Source organism: Pinus tabuliformis, chromosome X, assembly GCF_031772625.1.
Source record: "Pinus tabuliformis cultivar Carrire ecotype Pingquan chromosome X, CPIR1, whole genome shotgun sequence".
Classification (NCBI taxonomy): Eukaryota; Viridiplantae; Streptophyta; class Pinopsida; order Pinales; family Pinaceae; genus Pinus; species Pinus tabuliformis.
The window spans coordinates 1384182157-1384191355 of NC_142308.1; the positions used below are offsets into that span (position 1 = coordinate 1384182157).

At 37.9% G+C, this 9199-nt stretch overlaps 1 pseudogene; it reads left to right on the forward strand.

Moving 5' to 3' along the window:
- The window catches only part of LOC149145212 (TIP41-like protein pseudogene), a 30710-nt pseudogene extending 23412 nt beyond the window's left edge, over positions 1 to 7298 (forward strand).
- The last annotated feature ends 1901 nt before the right edge of the window (positions 7299 to 9199 follow it).

A 9199-nucleotide genomic window follows, 5' to 3' on the forward strand; every position in this document is an offset into this window, starting at 1 on the left:
TAGTTGCACGTGACTTTGGGACATAAAGGATATTACAAGAATTTCATCAAGGCTTATGCTCAGATTACCACGCCCATGGAGAAAATGTTGAAGAAGGATGCTACATTCTGTTGGGATGAAGAATTTCAATGCATTTTGGATGTGTTGAAAGAGAAGATGGTCACCGCATTGATCTTGGTCTTCCCTAATTGGAATAAGGAATTCCATGTACATGTCGATGCTTCTTGAATTGTGTTGGGTGTAGTGCTAACACAAGCTGGTGAAGGAGAGTTGGACCATCCAATAGCCTTCGCAAGTCAGAAATTATCGAAGGCCGAGAAGAATTACTCAACGACAAAGCACGAAGGATTGACTATGGTGTACGCGCTTCAAAAGTTCAGCTACTGTCTATTGGGCAGACATTTTAAAATGTACACATATCATTCTGCCCTGAAATACCTAGTCAATAAGCCTATGTTGGGGGGGAAGATCTGCCGCTGGTTGTTGCTATTCCAGGAGTATGAATTTGAGGTCATTGTGAAGCCAGTGAGGTTTAATGCAAGACCTAACCATCTGTCGCGGATTGAAATAGGAGAGGAGCCTACTAATTTGGAGGAAGGGTTGCCAGATGCACAACTCTTCGTGATGCACATGGAGGATAATCATTTTTCAGATATTATTCATTTTTTTATTATGGGGATGGCACCATAAGGGTATACAAGTCAATAAAATAATGAGCTAGTAGTGCGTGCAACACACTTTTCGGTGATTGCGAGACATCTGTATAAGATGTGTGAAGACAAGATATTGCAAAGATATGTGCCAGATTTTGAGAGAAATAACATTCTCATAGAAGCTCATGGAGGAGCCGTGGGAGGAGACTATGGAGGAAAAGCAACTATGCAGAAGATTTTGTGTGCAGGTCTATGGTGTCCAATGTTGCATAAGGATTTTAAAGCATATTGTAGGGCATGTGATGCATGTCAATGAACAAACAGACCATCATGGAGGGATGAATTCCCACTGAATCCTCAAGAATATTTGCATCCATTTGAAAAATGGGCGATTGATTTCATTGGGTTGATTCATCCCCCAGGGAAGAAAACTAGTCTGCGCTAAATCATCACTATGACGAAGTATTTGACCAGATGGGAAGAGGCACAGCCAGTTAAGGATTGTATAGGGGCCACACCAATGAAGTTCTTGTCTGAATATGTCTTAACCAAATTTGGCTGCCTGAAGGTGTTGATGAGTGATCGAGGTACGGACTTCCTAAACGAGACAATCAACGCGTTGACTGAGGAGTTCAACGTCAATCATCAGAAGAGTACATCATATCATCCACAGGATAATGGAACAGTTGAGGCCTTTAATAAGATTTTGGAGAATGCACTTTTGAAATGACTTGGATGTGTGCATACCTATAAATCTATGGGTGTATAAGACTACTTGGAAGAAGCTGATAAGACAAACGTCATTCGGATTGGTCTACGATGTAGAAGTTGTGATGCCAATGGAGTATATTGTGCCTAGTCTACACATAACAGATCTCATAGGTATGTCACATCATGAAGCGTTGGAGGAACAACTCGCGCAACTGATGAAGCTTGAATAGGATCAATTCTTGGACGGATTCCATCAACAAGTATAGACGGAACGCGAAAAGTCATGGCACGATCGACACATCAAGCTTCGCATGTTCAAGGTAAATGACTTGGTCTTATTATATGATAGTATGTTTAGTAAATTTCCAGGTAAATTTCATATGCATTGGCTAGGACCATATATTATCAAAGAAATTACAGATGAAGGCGCAGTTCAGCTCGCAAAGCTAAATGCAAAACCTTTTTCGAGAAGAGTGAATGGGAGTATATTGAAGTTGTATACTAGGGATCCTGTGCAATGACTATATGGAGGTAGGACAATCTTAGTGCTCCAAGCAGTTGTAAGGGAGCATGGGACTATAAACTACACTTCCAGGGTTGGAGGAGTACACAGCAGGTGGGTTGCACGAAAACTGGTGAAGTTGCAATACAGAAAGTTGTGCGCAGAAAGTTGCGCTATGGAGGGAGGTGTCACATAGCACATCATGAAAGTGACCATTGGAGTTATTGTTCATGATTTGATAGCAAGAAGACAATTAAGGGTCGTGCCAACCCAGTGACTCGAGGGCGAGTCATGATATTTATGTTGGGGGTCTATTGGGATGGGGTCCCCTAGGTTAGTCTTGGGGTTAAAAACCCAAGTTTTGATGTAATTGTTGTAAATGATGTAAATTCTCCGTCAATTGTAAACACGGAGTGTGTAGATGATTAGGAGTAAATGGGTTTTTAGCCCCTTGTTTATGTAAAGTTGAGTCGGCTTTGAGATCCACCCATGGCCTGCAGACCATGGGATTGTATAAATAGGTGTGTCTTAGAGAGTCTAAGGTAGAAGAGGCATGTATTGGGTCAATAGAAGATAGCACAAAGAAGTGGGTCAGATAGGAGAGAAAGGCTCTATATCTGAGTGCGTAGAGGCCTAGGTAGAGTCTGAAACTAAGTGCATGGACCCTTGCAGTTGAGTGCATTGTGTAGTTTTGAGTCTGTAAATCCTAAACTGAAGATCAATTAAGAATATTATTGAAGAATTCTTTTGTTTATCTGTTTACTTCTATTTATTTATGATTGCAATATATGCTATGGATGAATAATGTATTTATGAAATATTAATTTAATGATGTGTGACTCTATGGAATAAGTCTTAGTAATTGTATGGACTTCATGTTAAGTACTTTCACGAAGATTATGATACATTATGTTATGTTTATTAAATACTTAACTAGATCTGCAAGAGCTCAGATCTAGGGTTATTTTTTTATGCACGTAAGTAGATGATGGAACTATTAAAGGTCTGAAAATACCAATCCTAGACCTTTGCGAAGGTCTAGAGGTCGTTGAAAGGGAGTTGCATTATCGAGCCCTAAGGGCTTATAGATATGCTCGAAGGCAGATATAGGGCAATAAAAGACATCACACTAATATTTGGATGTGGAAACATGGTTCTAGAGTCCCCCCATACCACTTTAGGTGAGATTGTAGCCTGCACTATGCGGGTTGTTGCCAAAAGGACCAGTAGTGTAGGGTTTTTTTGGTTGGCACAACTAACTCTAAACTTGGGTCAGGACCCCCTAAGCGAACACCACTCTAGGTGATCAATCGTTGAGATGGAATCCCTTTTCTCTAACCTAACACCCCAACCACATGCACAGCAAGGCAAGTGTGCAGATATGTGAAGAAGAATCACAAAGCCATATAACCATATGCACAACAAATTAACACATAAACATTAAACTTGCGGAAAAGGCAGAGAGCCATCATGTGGTCTCTTATGCTCATGTAATTCACATTGTTCAAAAAAATTTAATAATACATTTATATACATGAGTAAGTGGTCTTAAGATAGTGCGTCTATCTTAGACTCACTTGGTTGAGACAATTTCTCAACTTACAGACTAATATAGGAGAGCTAGTTAGAGAGAATCTCTCATCGAAAATAGACTCCTTAGTTTGAGGAATTCTCATGATTTTATTTATTTAATTTAATAATTGGATTTATTATTGATTTTTAAGAGAGTGAGGCTAACATTGCCCCCCCAATGATAAATACAAAATGAACAAGGAACCATCTTCCAAGTTCTCAAGTTGATCCTCAAAAAACATTTGACTGAAAAACCACCAAAGATGGATGCTGAAAAAACTCAAATATGAAGAGAACATGAATCAGATTCATGATTGATTCATCTCTGAATGTCACTTGACAACTCCATCATGTGCCAAGCCACAAAAGGATCCAACTGTCCTTTGCTTGAAAACAACATCCGGTGTCCACTGACACAATTTGATGAACACCCACTGTCGTATTTGCTAATGATGATCGCCCACTAGCCGATGAAGATGCCCACTGGAACTGGCTGCTTCGCTAATGTTTTTGAGACTTTCAGTTTGACAACCACTTGTCAATTTCATTGACATTTCCACCCCTTTGTCAGCTTAAAGGAGAGACAATCTTCTCCAAAATACATCTCAACTCCCCCCCTGTAGGTGGAGAAGTATTTCACTAGTGTATTCCCCTGTTCAACACTACCATCTTCATTTGACTGTTGGCTGCAATATGTGTGAGTGAATCCAATTGTAAAACTTGTACAATCTTCTAGCTGTGGATGACCATTCCCAAGGATCAATCCATGAATAATTTATCTTTAATTTGCCTGACTGTCATTGGTCGCAACATTTCTCTGACGTATGATTTGACTTGCCACAATGGCTACAAGAATGGAGATCAAAACATTTATTTTCCAAATGACTGGTTCTTTGACAATGAGAACATTTTGGTTTTTCTGTAACTTGAGTTAGTGTGCATTTCTGTTTGTCTGCAACTTCAGTTTGTGTGCATTGACGTCGGTTTGCAAGTTGCTAAGAACTTGCTGAGGTGATCTGTTCAAGTAATTCAACACTTACAAACTGAATGGGCTTTGAATAATCAGGGATATGTAAGTTTTCGTTATCTTGGACAGATCCTAAGCCACGTTGATTTCGATTACTTTGAATTTCTTCCCATGGCTTGATGATGGGTTTGGAATAAAGTTGAACTGGAACAACTTCAACACTTGAATATGGTTGGATGAATGAAGTCGAATGATCACCTATATTTGGATTGGTCAAAGACTTGGAAGCAACACGCTTCTCTTGCAACTCATTTCTTTGCAGTTGTGACTCCAGTTGAAGGAACTGAATCGTTTCATATGCTTGTTGTAGATTCATTGAAATATCAACAATAGTTGATTTGCTGATTTGCAGCATGTCTTTAGCAGTTGAGAGGACAAAATTGTTAAGAATCTTTAATAACCGAATGTTTTTTACCATGTGAACTTGTTGGAACTCATGTTCGCTTGCTTTTAATACTTGCTGGATTTGTAGAACTAGCTCGCTTGATGTTTGATTGATTTTTGCACGCTCGCTTGAACTTGTTTTAACAATTGATTGTTTGAACTCACACTTGCTTGCTTTCACGCTCGCTTGATGACGATCGCTTTTCTTGAATGCTTCAATGACACTTTGTGAATGCTTCAATCAACTTCATACTGGCTCATTTGTTGTAGCTTTGATTTTGACATGTTCTCTTGCTTGGTTTTTTTTATGAACACGCTCACTTGCTTGATTATACTTACTTGAAATACTTGTTGTCCTGAACTCTTCTTTGGTTACTACACTTAGTGATGCATTGAATGTGCTAAAAAAATGATGGGTGTTGAAAACTATCAAAAATTCACCCAAATGATAAATGTTCAAGTCACAATTGACTTGACTTAATGTATTCACCTTAACAAGTCAAATTAGGGTGTCGATTGCAACCGAGAATGCACCCATACAATTCAAGAAAAGGTTTATCTGCAAGTGATACAAAATGTGTTGATGATGTTGATGTCATTAGGCTTGAATTGCTTGATTTTATAGCATCCTTAACTTCATTGCTTTCATTACATGATGTGAAATGTGCTTTCTTGGAAGATCATCTTATCAAGTTGATGATGTGACGTTGTGTGCTTATGCACTTTAAGCTTGATTACAAGAGCTTGATTAAGCATTCTTATACTTGAGCTTGCTTATGTGCATGTAGTTGTTAATTTGTTGTGTGTACCATATTAGAAAGATACCACATGAAGGTTAGTGTCAAAACTAGACACAAAACAAAAACAATATCAAGAATCATGCGCCATCACAAACATACACATGGTGTACCTATGATCCCCTTATTCAATTTTAGGTGGATCTAGGACACAATCACCCCCAAAAAGATATGTTTTTATTAAGTAGTGAATTACATCAACCTTCACCTTCACAACATCATGAATGAAATTTCTCCATCAATGAGAATGCCAAGCTCACAGCCCCTTGAAGCAATTTGTCTTCAAAAATAAATGTACGCTGACTCAATAAAATACAACAATGAGCTTCCCTTTTAAAAATCTTCACTTATCGGTCCAAATTTAAAAAAAAAACATCTTATCTCTCTAAAACAAAAATTAATTTTCACTCTCATAACTCCATTCCTCCATTCCTAAAATTCTGACTCATCTCATACAATAAACCACACCTCCAAAAAAAAACTTTAATTTAAAACCATTACAGCTTATCTCTCCAAATGATCTTCTTATCACTCCATTACAAAGCTTCACTTTACTTCCATTACTCTCAACATAAAATATATACACCTTATCTCTCCATTACATAAATAATGCCCAAAATTTCAAAATAACTCCTCCTTACATAACTTTTCAAACAAAAAATCTCTTTATGAAATCACTTGAAAAGTGATATAAAGCTACTTCTATGAAAGGTGAATAAATTTTGGATTTTGATTTAAACACATGCATCTGATTTAAAACAATTTTTTATTTTTATTTTTAAATTCATACGCACCATTCATTTGTTGGAGATCTTCCTTTTTTTTGTTGTTGTTTGCAAGTGGTTCATGAAAGGCTTGTCCCTTCTAGCTTTCCACGTGCTATTCTTCCCACGCTAGATGTTTACAAAGTGGAGGGGGAAAACTCTTGGAAGATGGGTGCCATGGCTTGCACATTGCCGGATGGCGGATTGAAACTATGAAGCGCCCATTCTCAATTCTGATACCCATCAAGAATGGGAGAAAAAAGCTTGGATCACTACTTGAAGTCCTAGTTGCAGCTAAATGGAAGTTTAGAAGTAAGATAAGTCAGTAGGTGATACTAGATTATGATTACACATTCACAACAACATATTCTGGCAGTGAAGTACACAGAAAACAGGTAGAGATGGATGTGCAAGCGAGAGAAACAAGTGAATGCCTATGTTGGATAGAGTCTGAAGACGACATCAATTTAGTTGCATTACAATCAAAGTATCCGATATTGTTTTATGATGAGGTTGTATTGTATGAAGATGAGTTGGCTGAAAATGGAGTTTCACTCGTAACAGCAAAAGTTAGAGTTATGCCAACTTGTTGGTTTCTTCTTCTGCGTTTCTGGCTTAGAGTTGATGGTGTACTCATGAGAGTAAGAGATACTCGCATGTATTGTTATTTTGAAAGTGATTCCAAAGGGATGCCTGTAGTCATTAAAGAACGTTGCGGAAGAGAAAGCACATTTGAGGCTTTAGCTGTGCGGGGCTTTCCATCAGAATCTTATGCATACAGTGATCCAAACTTGATTAATGAAAGATTGCCCATCGTTTGGAAAATACATGAAAAGCTTAGTTGTCGATGTTGAGAAACCAAATGGCATGAAATTCAATGCTTTAGAATTAGAGGTATTATTCACTTTGTTTTCATTGTAAGTCTACTCCACGGCAAGATTTTCCACGCTGAATGATGGGAGTTAACAATGATGCTCCTCTTCTCATCTTTTCAACGTTGATTTGTTGCAATGTCCATACCTTGCTAATCGATCAGGAATTAGACCCAAGTCAGCAAACTGATGGCGCCTTGACTCAGCCTCCTCTCTGGCTGCCTCAAATTTTCTCTAGCGTCCAATGAATTCTTTTCCAACAACCTGATATACTGCTTCATGTGCCTAATCAAGATTGGATCTAGCACTCTCATCCGCTAAATCAATGTTATGAATCATGGTCTAAACTTAGGGTCTGAATCCAGGAAGGAAGCTAGACTTCCAGCTAAATCCTACGCAAGGCAAAAACCAAAAATACAGACCCGCCAAATTCACAAGATATTTGCAGTGAAAGACTTACTTTTGGGATATTTTCCTTGCACCAGAAGATACATGCAAAGGCTAAATCTACAAGTTCTTTGATCTTACCAATATCTTCCGTTGCGGCACCCATGGAAATCTTGCATCTCCTCTTTCTTCATTTTGCATTCAATGTATGCTCCAAGTTGTTTCTATTGTCGTTCTTCTCGAAGCTTGTCTCAGGAAATAGATCTACACGTCATTCATTATAGGCTCAACGTAGAGGCCAAAGCATGGCTGAATATGAATTTTAATGCAGACTTCCAAGGAAATTTCTATGCAATTCTAGGCCCCTCTCACACACAAGTTTCACACTAACTCCAGCACTGCAAAAGCACACAACATTCACTTATGCTCCACGCTTCTGAATTTGATGTGGGTCAACGCTTTAACTGCATATTCACAGATCTTCACTTATGCTCCATGCTTCTGAATTTGATGGGGCTCAATGCTTCAATGAAGAGTTGTACTCAAACATTGCTTCAATGAAACATGCTCTGCTTAGAAGCTTCAATGCTAGTCTATTTCTCAATTAAGTTCTATTTCATGATCCGAATGATGCTCCACTTTAAATTTCCCCTCAATTATGGTAGCCAAAACCTCACGACTATTGGCTCTGATACCACATGAAGGAGAATCATAAAGCCATATAACCATATGCACAACAAATTAACACATAAACATTAAACTGGCGGAAAAGGCATACAACCATCATGTGGTCTCTCATGCTCATGTAATTCACATTATTAAAAAAAATTTAATAATACATTTAAATACATGAGTAAGTGGCCTTAATATAGTGCTTCGATCTTAGACTCACTTGGTTGAGACAATTTTTCAACTTACACACTAATTTAGGAGACCTAGTTGGAGAGAATCTCTCATCCAAACTAGACTCCTTAGTTTGAGGAATTCTCATGATTTTATTTATTTAATTTAATAATTGGATTTATTATTGATTTTTAAGAGAGTGAGGCTAACAATATGAGGAACCAAGCATAAGAAAAAACCTTCTTCCATGGGGTTATGGCCTAAATCCTCTAGTTCTAATCCTGTTGTTCCAAGATCTATTCCATCTTTTCAGGCCAAACTCCAGACCACTACTAAGAATTGTGTATAACTTTCCATAATGCATTCAAAGGTAATGACAAGGTGATCCAATCAAAAATCAAGAAATAAATTTACCCAAATATGCCCAATCCATAACAGATATTCCATCAAACATATGGAAAACATGTAAGTTATATGTCATGAATTCATATCTGATCATAAAATGATAGTATTCATCTAATAATCAGAAAGAAGGCTCTAAGCCCATGTAACACCCTCCTCCCACATTTACCCAAGTTAACCAGTCCACTAAGGTAAACATGTGATGAGAGGCTACTATGATATGAATCAACAACATATGTATAATTAAGGAAGTGGAACCAACAAAACTCAACCAATCTAAACTTC